At 37.0% G+C, this 14,506-nt stretch overlaps 1 long non-coding RNA gene across 3 annotated transcripts in view; it reads left to right on the top strand.

Moving 5' to 3' along the window:
- Positions 1-14,506, top strand: part of LOC130455502 (uncharacterized) — a 79,970-nt gene that overhangs the window by 39,920 nt on the left and 25,544 nt on the right. The window lies entirely within an intron of this gene.

Raw genomic sequence — 14,506 nt, 5'->3', positions numbered from 1 at the left:
AATAAAAATTTTTTTTAAAGAAAATTCATTGTGAGCTGAATACATTTAACACATTAGTAACATGGGAATATATTGTAGTCTGGGGGTCTAGTGTAATTTTTGAAAGCAGTAAATTGCAGAAGATACAAATTGATAATATAAATAAGGGACTTTACTGTGCAGTGCATTTCTTATTTATTTATTTATTTAAAAGAGTTGTCTATGTTTACATGATTCATTTTCTTTCCCTCCTTTTTCCTTCCCCCCTCCCAGAGCCGACAAGCAATTCCACTGTGCAGTGCATTTCTAAGGAAGATATTATCTTATTATGGTAAATTTAACTTGAAAAATAGGCTCAATGTCGTAGTTGGAAGTACATTATACATCTTGATCTTAGATGATTATTCAACATAAAAGTTGCAAGAAATATATGGTATCATAGGTAACTGGGTGATCCTGATACACTTTTGGACATTTTAGTTTCACAAACAAGCAAAAATACCCAGAGGAGATAATCTTCTTTCAACAATAACAGCAAAAGCAACCCTGTATGTAACCCATGAGCCCTCTGCTTTAAATAAACAAATTAAGAAAATTTCATTGAAAGAGGAGCAAAAATAAGCCAATCAGCTGCCACACATGAGAGAAACAGGTACAAAACAAGCAAAATTAAGCCAAATCAATTCCATTATTTTACGGGCCAGAATGAGTGTGGCCAGTTACCATCAAATGGTCAAAATGAAAAATTGCTTCATTTAGTCAAGTGGCTAAAGTATTCAGAGTCTACATATATGTGGAGACTCATAGCTACAAGAACCACCAATGAATGACAGGATGGTCAATATATAATAACTTGCAGGAGGTGTGCCAGGTGACACAAATGCTCACTGTTTGCAAACTGCGTAGGAGACGAAGTCATGACATTAGAACTTGTAGCAAAGGGGCAGCTAGGTGGCACAATGAATAGGTTGCCAGGACTAGTGTAGGGAGGACCTGGTTTCAAATTTGTACTCAGATACTTTCTAACCGTCTGACCCTGGGCAAGTCATTTAATCCTGATTGCCTAGACTTTGCCAGGCTTCTATTTTAGAATTGATACAAAAACAGAAAAGAAGGGTTTATTTTTAAAATAAAAAGATAAAAAAAACTTGGAGCAAAGTGACAGTAAATTGTACATTAGTACAATTAAGTCAATGGTAAAACAGGAGTCATTGAGAAACAACCCATTTATTTTTATTTTTTTAATTTTTAAACATTATTTTATTTGGTCGTTTCCATACATTATTCACTGGAAACAAAGATAATTTTCTTTTCCTCCCTTCCCCCCCCACCTTTCCCTCTTCCATAACCCATTTATTTTTAATATTTTAATAATATTTTATTTTTAACAATTATGTATATTTTTAAAAACATTCATTTTAAAAAGTTTTGAGTCTGAATTCTCTTCTTCTTTCCCACCCTCCCTCTTTCACTCCCTTGTACCCTCCCTCTTCCCTAAGTAAAGAAGAAAGCTGATTTATATTTTGTATTTGCAAACATGTGAAATATTTTTCCATATTAGTCATTTGAAACAAACCATTTAAATCTTTTTTCTTTCTTTTTTTGCATCCCTTTTTTATTTGGTTCATTTATGTGGACATTTCTCAAATGTCTCTCTTCTGTTGAGCATCCCCTTTTTTAAGTTGATGATCAGGCTCACATTGAAGGATGTGTTATTTTAGGTTGTTGTTTGAGTTTGTTTGCTTTTGTAGATCATATTATTCCATTTTCTCTTGTGATTTCTTAGGAATATGGGATAACGCCATATTCAAGTATTCCTCATGAAGATACTTCTCCTAACTGCTTGCAAAATTTGTTGTTTGTTATTGATATTGTAAAATTGAAACAACACATTCCTTGGAGTTTTTTAAAAGAATATTTGTTCCCTTGTCTGTTTCCTGGCAGTAATCTGAATTCTCTTGTTTTTATTGTCTCTATTCAGGAGTTCTGTAGGGTTGGGGTTTTTTTAACATTATATCCTGAATGTGGCTTTACAGTTTGTTTTTTCTTTTTTTAATTTGTCCTGCACATATCATGGGAAAACTGTTATCCTGTAGTTATTTCTATGCATTTTGTCTTCATGACTCAGCTATTTTAAATGTCTTTTGATATTGTTGACTATTATCATTTCTACCACATTTCTCTCCATTTTAGTTTTTGCATTTCACATCACTTCTAATATTATCTCTGTTAGAGTTTCTCTACCATTGAAAAATGTCTTCACCTTATATTCAAGTTTTCCTATTTTGATGTTTGTTTTTTAATTTTGCAGTGAGAGCTCTGATTTCTGAACTCAATTCATTCCTAATTTCTTCTTTAAAGAGTTTTAGTTATCTCTTTAATCATTTTGGAGTTTATTGTTATTGGTCCATGATCTCTGGGATTCTCCCTTTCATCTGATAATATCTGCTCATTTTCCTTCATATATTTAAAATATTTTATTCTTGCGTACTTTTAATATTTTTAAGTACTTCTTTTTGATACCTTAGTAATTCTTCCTTTTAGTTCTATGATTCTTTATTACTTTAGCTTCTTGTAGGTTGGGTTTTTTTTAATGCTTTCTCTTTTGATTAATCTTTTAGTCTTTCTCTCTAAATTCTTTTTTCACTATTTAGTTTCTTCCCCTTCCACTGAAACTCTCAAGCCTGGGCTTCTGGTCAACTTCAGCTTTTTCTTGTTAGAAGCTGAATAGGGCAAGTATATATCCTGGGCAATATCCTGGAAAATAGATGTGCCCATGACTAGGTTCTTACTCTCCTCTCCCTCAGATCCACTATCATGGCTCTAGGAACTGTGCATGTCACCTTCCTTCCCTGAATAATTATACCCCACCTTCTCTGACTGGTTTTCCATCATATGGCAATGCAGAAATGTCTTCTGCCTCTTTTGAGGGCAGAGTAATATGCTTAAATATTCAAAGTAAAAAAGAGGATATCTGGTTATTTTGACTGTCCTAAAGACTAGATATTTGAGTTGGCAATATTATCAATTTCATGTACCGTGTTGGTCAAAATATAGTTACCACCTCCTTCCCCTCTTATTTTTTTTTTTGGAAGAAAACATACAGATTTGCCCTTAAATAACACAAATTATGAAACAGAACTGAGAGAGAGAGGGAAAATATTTCCTCTGTTTGGCTTAACATGGCAGTCAGTCTTCATTTGATAGGTAACAGTGGAGAAAGAGAGCTGATATTTCAGCAAAAGAGAAGACTTCGTTAGCTATCCATCATCATGCCTATGCTTAAGATCTCAATCATGGAAAAGGTTATTTTTTTAATGTCGTCCTATTCTTCTGAACAGAGATTTAAAGCTTTACATTTCAGGAAGGTAGACATACATGTTATCTAACATCAACCCTCATTCCAGAGAAAGAGTAATCATAACAACTTAGATAAGGAACTCACATCACAATTTCTCTTCATTATTTCCTGACACCTTGCCCATCAAATGGTGAAGTTCCTCGGGAGAATCTAGACCTAGCTAAACAACTTCCCAAGCAAAATAAAGGAAAAGAGATTCACTTAAATGGCAAATTTTATGTGAAATAATGCAAAAACTTGCTAGTAAAAACATTTGTATGAGAGTAAAGTGTATAGGAAGTACAAGTATTAAAAAGGCTCAAATTATAGGAGGGGCTCAAGAGAGGTATGAGGAGGGGTAGGTCATAAATGTATGCAAAGATACATTTATTTTTAAAAACCACTTAAAATTATTTTTATCATCATCTAATTTGGTCATTATTATAAGAGCACACTCATAAATAACCAAACCCCCAAATCAAACCATAAATACACTAATGTGAAAGATAGATGGCTGTGATCTGTATCCATTTAACTTCAATAGTGCTTTCTCTGGTGGAGAGCATTCCTTGTCTTTCAGGATTGTCCCAGATCATTGCATTGCTGAGAGTAGTCAAGTTTTCACAGATAATCATTGTCCAATATTGCCATGAATGTGTACAATGTTCTCCTGGTTCTTGTTATTTCTCTTGGCATCAGTTCCTATAGATAATTCTAGCTTTTTCTGAAATCTTTTTTGCTTATCATTTCTTATAGCAAAATAGTATTCCATCACCAACATGTACCACAATTTGTTCAGCCATTCTCTAGGCGATGGACATTCCCATAATTTCCAGTTCTTTGCCATCACAAAAAGAGCGGCTATAAATATTTTTGTACAAATAGGTCCTTTCTCCTTTTTCATTATCTCGTTGGGATACAGACCCAGCAGTGGTATTACTGGATCAAAGGTTATATACAGTTTTAGAGCCCTTTGGGCACATTCTAAATTGTCCTCCAGAATGGTTGGACCAGTTCACAACTCCACCAACAATAAAAAACCATTTTTAAGAAGAGATTCTGGCAAAAGAGAATTGTCTCTTGGATGTTTCTCTCTGATTGGAGGGTGGGAAGTTCTTTCTGGGATGTTTATTTAAGGAGGGAGCCTAGACCAACTATCTCTTTATTTCCCATTTGCCTTTTCTTTCTAGATTTCTCCATCATCTCTTCTCCCCCTTCATCTTTCATCCTTTTATGTTATCTTCCCCATTAGGATAAAATCTCCTTGAGGTCAGGGATTGTCTTTTCACTTGTGGTTGTATTCTCAGCACTTAGGATAGTTGCTGGCACATGGCAAACCTTAATTATTGTTTATTAACTAACATGAATGACTGAGAAGGCCCTTTAATAATCTGAGGCTTGATGCAATCAGCACAATGCTATTCACAAACAGAATCATCAGAAGAACCACAACTTCTCCAGGAAAGTCTTTTTATATTTTGTTCAGGACATGCATGAACCTGTAAGCCTTTGATGAATACTTTATTGCTTATTTGATATTAATAATCAGAGGATCATTAAACAAAGTTATCTTAGGAGTTCCCTCTGGTGTGTTATAATGGGAAGGATACTAACTTTGGAGTAAGAAGAGACTTGGGTTTGACCCTGGCTCTGACCAAATAAGCCTGTTTCTTTAGAGGAGTGTTGGGAAGCTTTTAAAGGATTAAACAAATAAAATTTTCATTTTTCAATTCAAACATTTATTAAATAGATACTATACACAAGCCTGACTGAGCTAGGTGTTGGGCATAGAAAAGCAAAACAACAACAATAACAACAACAAAACAAGACCATTGTGATGGAGTGTTGAATTTGAGGAGCAGCAGATAGTTCTGCTGAACTAGAAAACACAGTTTGTGAAAGGGAATAGTATGAAATTGGGTTAAAAAAGTAGCCAAGAGTGGGAGGCAGTGCTGTGTAGTGGATAGAGAGTTGTCCTTGGATTTGGAGAAGACTGGATCCAAGCCCAAACTGGATGACCAACGCTAGACAAGTCACTTCATCTCTCAGTGCTCCCAGCATATCCTGCTGAGCAGGTGCTGACCTGCACTGGTGCAATTTGATGCAATTTCTTCAGCAGGAAGTCCCTATGCCAATGAAATCATAGGTCCAGACCCCACCGCATGTCCCAGAGTAGGTAGAAGCCAGGTAGGAGAGGACCTTAAATATGTGGTAAGAACTTGTATCTTGTGCTAGAGACAATGGGGAGCCATGGAAGATTTTTAATTAGGCAAGTGAGATGGTTAGATTTGTGCCTGGCAGTTATAGAAGGAAAATGGATTGGATCTAGGAATGACTGGAGGCATGGAAAACACTTTGAAAGCAATTAGGGCAGTGTGAGCAAGAAATGATAAGGGCATGACCTGAATTCCATGGAATTAGAGAGAAGGAACTGAATGCAAGAGATGTCTTGGAGGTAAAATAGTGATACATGGTAGCATTCTAGAGAGCAGTTTGGAACTATGCCTCAGTCCCCCAAATCACTAAACTGCATATACCATTTGACCCAGTGATACCACCAGTAGGCTTATGCCCTAAAGAGATCAAAGAAAAAGGAAAATGATCTATCTCTGCAAAAATATAGCAACTATTTTTGTTGTAGGAAAAAAAAGAACTGGAAATGAGACGACTGTCTATTGAGGAATGAATGAACAAACAATAGCATACTAATGTAGTGAGATATCATTGTGCCAAAAGAAATGGAGAAAAGGTTGGCTTCAGAGAATCCTGGGAAGACTTTTATGAACAAACATGCAATAACAATATTGCAAAGGAAAATAACTTTGAAAGGCTTAAGAACTTTAATCAGTGCAATGATCAGACACAACTTTAGACACTGAATATCTTGGCAGAGAGGAGGGTGGCTAGATTCATTATATTTACAGGATTCCAGCAACCAGTGGATTCTTGGTTAGTTCCTTGTACAACAGAGTGCTAAATATTGTTTTCCAAACTCACCTTTAGAAATAGCTCATGTTCATAAAGAACATTTAAAGGCTCACAAATCTCTTTATAAATATTACCTCAATTTTATCCTCACCACAATACTGGGGCATTGGGCTTATTATCATCCCCATTTTGCAGATAAGGACAATGAGGCAAAGAGGAATTAAATGATTTGCCCAGGTCACACTGCCAGGAAGTATTTGCACCCATGATTGAAATTCAGGTCTTCCTGACACTAGGCTCTGTACTCTTATCCATTGCACCACTAATCTGGACTTGTCTTTCAGATTTGATACTTTACCAAGTAACTTAACTCCTCTCTGCTTCATTTCATTTCCTTGTCTCTAAAAGAAAGAGATTGCCCTAGAAAGCTTATGAGGTTCCTTTCTATCCCTAAATCTATGACCTAAAAATTATAAGAGGTTTTGGTTAATTCTCAATTTTCACAAAAATTTATTCAGAACAGTGTTGACCCCAAAATAACTGCTGAAAAGATAAACTGATTGATCAGGATCCTTAATTATTCAGATTTGGGGGGGTGGAGGAGATATTCAATTTCTAGGAGAAAAATGCAAATAAAATAACAAAATAGCTTCATTATATTAAAAAACAAACAAACAACTCCCAGGATGTTGCCGAGGGTCAGTATATATTCAGACGAAATTCCTGGATCTTTTACATCTATGGTACTATATGAGAAATTATGTTAGTAATTATGGCTGAGATCTCGAATCATCAAAAAAAGATTGAATTATGTTGACTATATTGCCCTTACTACAGCAGGAAAGTGTACTGAAGCGTTTCAGAATGATTTTCAGAAAAAAATTTTTTCCAAAGGGACCAGAAAGTTCAGTTAACTCTTTCTTTGAACATTCTAGTTAATGAGGGTTTGACTACTTTTGACTTCGGAAATATCTTTATAATTACATTCGTAAAGAGACGTTTCTAAACAAATGAGTTGAATGATACAGCAAGGTCACTGACTGCTGAATCTCTCTATTCTCCCAAGTGCCCAACACTGATACTCAGGAAGGAGTTAGCATTCAACAATTTCAATATTCTTCCAAATACAAATCTTCAAACTAGCTGTAATGCCATAGCCAAATTAAATAGACTAGAACAGAAAAATTAGACTATACTAAAGTAATAGATTATATTTTGCTATTCCAAAGGTCTATGATTTTCTGAATAGAGAAATACCTTTCATGGACACAGCTCTCTGCCTCTCTGTGATACAGGAGATGATCTTAGATAGCTTCTGTGGCCAAAAAGTTCATCAGTCTGCAGTCTGTCAGTAGTTTGTAAGAGGAGCCAGATGGTGCGGTGAATAAAATACTGGGTCTGGAGTCAGAAAATTCGAGTTTAAATCCAGCCTCAAATACTTCTTAATGGTGTCACCTGGAACAAGTCACATGATGCAGTTTGCCTCAGTTTCCTCATCTGTAAAAGGAACTGGAGAAGAAAATGGCAAACTACTCCAGTATTTTTTTCCAAGAAAAGCTCAAATAGGGAATGAAGAATTAGACATGACCGAAACAACTGAACAACAACCACAATAACAACAACAGCTGTAGGTAATAAGCCTCTCAAATTTAGGCTTATCCTATGAAGATACACATTTGCTCTGTCACCAGGCACAAATTCTTCACTTTCCCATCTTTGTAGACTGGACAGAGCCTGTGCTGTGCCAACTTAAACAGTGCAAATTCAGGACCAGCATTAATACCACATTGAAGTGATTGTGCTTCCACAGTGGGTCTTTGTGGAGCTTTGGGGCATTAAAGAACAAAACAAAACAAAGCAAAGCAAAACAAAACAAAACTTCTGGTGAGAAGCTACATGAGGAAACAGAGGAGAAGGAAAGACAATGACTTTGGGATTTCTTGCTGTCCAGGGCTCCTTTGGGTAGGTGAGCAGGGACAAGGAGAATGATGGATAGGCATTGTGGATCTGGCAGGTGAAAGGAAGGAATAGTTGAAGTGATCAGAGCCCGTGCTTTTAGTCCCCTTGAGCCAATCACATCGTGAGGATCCTTTCAATACCTTTTAAAGAAACATTAGCCCAATTCATGGAGGCAGGTGTTGGGATATTGCTCTAACCATTTCTGGAGAAGCTGCTTTTCTCTTTGGAAAATTAACATGAAGATGATTTCAGAAAAAAACGAAAAGTATCCAAAGGAACTGATGCAGAGTGAAATAAGCAGAACAGGAAGAACATTGCACACAGAAACAGTAATACTGGGCAATGATTATCTGTGAAAACTTGGCTACTCTCAGCAATGCAATGGTCTGGGACAATCCTGAAAGACTTATGACAGGGAATTCTCTCTATCTCCTGAGAAAGTACTGCAGGAGTCATCTTTCACATCAATGTATTTAAGGTTTTCTATTGGGGTTTTGGTATGAATTTACTCTTACAACAATGACAACATAGAAGTGTTTTGCATGACTATAAAAAGAAAAGAAAAGAAAACTAGCATGGCATAGTGTATAAAGCATTAGATGGTATCAAATCTTATCTCATACACTTACTAATTGTGTGACCTTGAACAACTTATTGTTCAAGAACAATCAAGAAGAACTTATTAGTTAACTTTCCTCATGTGAAATGAGGTGAAGGGTCTGGACTTGATGGCTCCTATGGTCTCTTCTAGTTATAAATCTTTGTACTTTTTATCATTTTACTTGTTCAATCACTTTATCTGCCTTTTCCCCCTACCCCCTCCTTTTAGTAGAGAAGATGGGTTGAGGGTAAAGAAGAAAAGAAAAATTTGGCCCTGACTATAATTCATTTGACCACGTGCTATGCCTTGTTTTACTAATCATCTCTTACGATGGAGTTGGATAGATGTTGGATTAGGAAAACTCAAGTCCAAATCCTGTATCAGATCCTTTTTAACTATGCAACTTAATTCTTGGAAAATCACTTAACTTTTTATCTTCATTTTCCTCATCTGTAAAGTGGTCATCACAATAGCACTGTCTTAAAAAATGATAAAAGAGAGGGAAGTTTGTACCCTGAGATAAGCTTGGACTTTTGGTATGGAGAGGGGGAAAGAGAGGAGAACCCCCTTCTCAAAGCAGGGTTCAGGGGAGACAGCAAATGTAACAGGTTGGCTCAGAGAGAGGAGAGGGGGTTTGAAGATTTTCCCCCTTCTGCCTTCCCTCCTTAGCTAAAGCTGCTCTCCCCAATTCGCTTTTGTCCCTCTTGTCCCCCCCTCCACTACTCGAGACCAAAAGGTCTCCCCTTGATCCCTTCACTCACACTCAGCTTGGGGAATAACTTTTAATGTTGACTCAATTAGGCAATACAAAGGAATAATGGGCAGGGAAGAATGGGAAAAGGAAAGTGGGGAAAGGGGTCCCTGTCTCTAAACCCTTTCCCCCCCCTCAAGTTTGGGGGGAACTTAGGCCTTGGCAGCCTGAGCCCCCCTGAGAGAAAGTCGACTCACCCCGGGGCAACAGGAGCTGAGGTAAAGTCTGCTCAGGTTTCTCTTCAGAAGTCCCTTCAATTGGGAAGTGTTGGGGGAGGGGGGGGGAGATTTCCAGTCACCAGCAGGAACAATGGTAACCCTCAGGAGAAAGTCTTTTTCCTGATTTCTCTGTTTGGCTTTTCAAGACCGAGAGACCCTCACTGTTCTCCCAGTCAGAGTCTACTCCTCCTTCTGGATTCCACTTCTGGGGCCCCCTCCCCCATTGAGGTGATCAATTTCACATACTCTTCAGTCTGGCACTTTTTCTCTAGTGCCATCCTCTGTCACAGCACCCAATTTAAAGGGTTGTTCTAAGAACCAATGAGACAGGAGCAGCTAAGTGGCATGAGTAGGGAGTAGGGAAGATTTTAGTTCAAATCTGGCCTCTGATACTTCCTAGCTATATGACCCTCGCAAGTCACTTAATCATGTTTGCCTAGCCCTTGTCTGGCTTAAAATTGTTACTGAAACAGAAAATAAGGATAAAAAAGGGAATCAATGACATAGCATGTAAAACATTCTTTGAACTTAAAGTGCTATTTAAAGGGTAGTCTTATTATTATCTCTGCTACTTGATATTGCTAATCAATTATATGAGTATTAACAGAGATTTTGTTCAAGTTTTTGAGTTTGCAGATGGAGACAGAGAGAAGAAGCTGACTCATGGAAGAAGTTGTTTCCTTGGATCTAGTCTGGGGAAGGGATTAATTAATAAGCAAAAGAGCATCTGGAATTCTGGTCCTTTCGAACTACATTCCAAAGAATACCTGTTAGTCTGCCATTGAATGTAGGAAGGGAATTAACAAGGAGAAGAGTTTGCATGAGCAAAGGAAGGGAGAAGGTGATATGCTTGTCCCTATAAACACTTCTTGGCTCTACTGCTGGTACCTCGTTTTGCCTAATAACCAAATTCCAACACACACAGACCAATGTCTCCACTTTTCCTGGGGACTCCCTATAGCAAAATAAGACCTCAAAGGAGATATAAAAGATTATACCGAGCAGATATCCCACACTGAGGTATGTTTAGTGGAGTGGAGCTCAATTAATCAGTTAGTGCACAGTGAATAGCGAGAGAGATTATGTATTACTTCTGCTTTTGGGAGAGGGGATACAGAAATCTCTTAAACATGAATTTCTCCTTAAGGTCCTGAGGGTTTTTTTTTAAATGTGTATCTTTAGAGCTTATCTTAGTGCCCTGCCCCATAAATACATGGTATGTTGTGAGGGCTGTTTTCTGTGTGTAGCGTGCAGATTTTATTGTATAGCTCAAAGGGAAGAAGAATCAGTATCTCTAGCTTCTTCCTTCACTTTCCCTTCTTCAAAGAATGCTTTAATTCCTGCAAGGATGGGGAGCAGGAGGTTGGGACCAGGAACTTAGCCACTCTGCTTTCTTCAGAGAGAAGGTGCTGGGCTAGAATTATATTTATCTGCTCCCTTAAATATTACTGAAATTGTAAAAAGCAATTAGGGGATATGACTTCTGATCACAATTTCATTAATTGAGGAGAGTAGGACCCTAACTTTTATATTCAAGGTTTGATTCCCTTCCACCCATCCACAATGAACATACATAGGAGGTACCAAAGGAACCCATTTATCTAAATCATAGCAAAACAGACATTAGAGATGGTGTATATGAGAATATATACTAGATAATACAGAGTAAAAGAGCTCTCTAGTTGAGAGTAATTCAGCTCAACTAAGAGAGAGTCTTAGATTTCAACCAAAGAGAAAATTGTACCTCAAAGTCTTTAGTGTAGCAAGCTGGGGATAGGAATATGGGGGTAGGGGGACAGCCAGCTTCTCTCATGTCAACTTTTTCCCAGTTTTTTCCTTCAGCAACTTAAATGGGGGAGGGAGGATGAGGGGAGGATTGGTATTCTCTATCTACTCTCTTGAAGGTGGAAGCCAGGAGTGGCCAAAATGACTCCAGAACTGAAGATCCAGGATGAGACTGATGTATCCCAAAGATGGTCCAAAGAAAGTAGAGCTCTTTTGCTCCCCAGTCTCAACATCTCTGCCCCAATCATCACTCAGATACAGGGCACTGATCTCCATGAATGAGGAGAAAGTTCTGTACCAATAGGCTTTGGGACTTAGGTTACAAGTGAATGTATCCATTTCCTCTGATTCTTCTAATATGACTATATCCTGAGGGCATTATTGACAAAGAAAAAAAGAAATTTCTACAAAAATAGAGTAGTTTTTTATTATCATTATATTATTATTAATTATAATGTTAGTATATTGTTAACAGTAACAAAACCTAAATATAAATTATGTGCCCAGTAATTGGTCAATGAATGGAGAAATAGACAAATCATGATATATGATGTAATATTTATAGGGAAAGATGGGTGGATATGAAGAACAGGGGATATGGAAGTTTTGTAGCAGGGAATGGAGGAATTGAAGGGAGAGAGGGAATATGGCTGCCAGTGAGGAGGAGAGAGATACCCCCTGCCGACAGGCTATTTTTGAACAAAATGGGGTGTCCAAGAAATGAGCCACTTATGATAGCCTGCGGGGATGTCTTCTCTATGGATTAGTGCCAAAGATGCCCCAGAGAGCAGGTGAACACGAACCCTCCTAAGGGACAAGTCTTTCCCCAGACTTTAGTTGCCCAGCAGGGGTCTGATAAGGACCGTTTGTAGTTGAATGACTGAACTGAGGCTCAGCTCCCTCTATGCCCCTGAAAAGATAGTCCTCTTATCTGACTGTGATATTCAAATAAGATAAATGCTAATAACCAATTTGGATTGAAGTATCAGGGAAGAGGGATATCCCTAAATAAGATTTGAGTCTCTCTCAGCTTTGGAGCTGAGGCCAGGCCTCACAGGCTGGTGGAGGGTTTCTCTTATTCCTGCTTACGCTATATCTGTATTAGTTTTCTTAATTTCAAATCTTAGCAACAAGACAGCAAGCAACAAGAAAAGTTCTGACTGTCAGAGCTGGTTGGGCCTGTCTCTTCGGGCTGAAGAAAATAAAGGCACTTCTATCCAGAGATGAATAAGAAGAAACTCCTCCCACTTCCAAGGCCAGGAAGGATGTGCCAGTCACAAGACCAACTGCCACTCCCAGTTGCCCCTTCCCCTACCAACTGTCAGTCTTGTCAATTTCTATTCTCTCTAATATTCCCACTGTTGCTTATTCCAACACAGTGGCAGAAAGTCCAGAACTTGTTTTAGTTTCCTTTCCACAATGAATATAATGGAATATTGTCATACCACCAAAAAATGAAAAAAAATAAAGAATACAAAGAAATTTTAGAAGGTTTATATATTATGATATGGAGCAAAGAAAGCAGAATCAAAATGGCAGACACACCACAACTATGTAAGTAATAATGATAGAAATGAAATCTGAAAAATGCAAGAAGGAAGTTAAGAAGGGGATATAAGAACAAATAGAAAGATTTCTTTACCATTTCATTAAAATTTTTGCACACTTTAAAGTCAGTATAGTCTGAGTGACTGCTCTATGCCAGGCACTGTGCTTAGGCCTGGGGACATAATGAAAAATAAAAGATAGTCCTTGTTCTCAAGGAGCTCACAATCAATTGGAGAATAGACTGTGAAAACAACTACATACAAAGAGATACATACACAATGAAAACCAGGAGAAAACATGATCATTGTTTCCTAGAGTTTTGATAGACAAGGAGAGCATACCGCTATAGGTTTATAAGTTTTTAAAATAGCAAATTTCAAAGGATAGAGATATTGAACAGATAGTATTCCATAGATAGTTTTGTTGAAATGTTTTTATTCTTTGTCATAAGAGATAGTTCTCTGGAAAAGGGAAGGAGGAAATTGACATTTAATTTGGAATATTCAGGTGAAATAAAAATACAGACTGTCAATAAAAATTATTTTTCAATAGAAAAAAGAGCGGCATGCAGGATAAATAGGAAACAATCAGTAGAGAGGAGGCCTCACAATTACGAAGGATCAAGAAAGGCTTCCTCTAAGTGATAGTTTAGACAGAAATGGATGATTTCATGTAATATTTTTTTTAACCTTCTTTTGGGATTCTTTTCTATACATTTGAAAATTTGTTTTTGTTGAAGGTTACTCTTACAATTAAAAATTTTTAATGAAAAACACTTAGTCATAGAAATATTAAATAAGATGATGATTTACATACACACGCACTTACAGATCACTCTTATTTACTTAGAGGTTTTAGGAGAAAGTAAAAGAAGCCTAAGAACCTAAAGAAGGTGAAAAAGAAAGTGGAGAATGAGAAGAAATCTTATTAAGAAAGGCTGAAAGTAGAGTAGACATCAATGTGAATAAGGATTTTAAAGCAATGAGAACTATCTGACTGAAATAAAAGCTGGCTATAGAAAGTATGCTTACAACTATCAGAGCATAGAAATAAAATAAATGAAACATTTTAGTCACTTTCTTAGCACAATTCCAAATAATTTGTCAGAATGATTGGAGTAACCTACAGTTCCATCCACTTTGTATTTTTGTACCTTTCTTTCCCAACCCACCTTTTCATCAGTTTGCTAGGTATAAAATGAAACTTCAGAGCTGTTTTGATTTGCATTTCTCTTATTGTTAATGATTGGGAACATTCTTTCATTTGCTCTTGATAATTTGTAATTCTTCTTTTCAGAAATATAACTTTTTACCACTTACCTATGAAAAAATGGCCTTTGATTTTATACATTTCAGTTAGCTGTCTATATATTTTGGAATTTGATACCCATACCAGAA

The sequence above is a fragment of the Monodelphis domestica genome, chromosome 7 (assembly GCF_027887165.1).
Source record: "Monodelphis domestica isolate mMonDom1 chromosome 7, mMonDom1.pri, whole genome shotgun sequence".
Classification (NCBI taxonomy): Eukaryota; Metazoa; Chordata; class Mammalia; order Didelphimorphia; family Didelphidae; genus Monodelphis; species Monodelphis domestica.
Note: the sequence above shows the minus strand (reverse complement) of the source record. Positions and strands in the feature narration are given on the sequence as shown.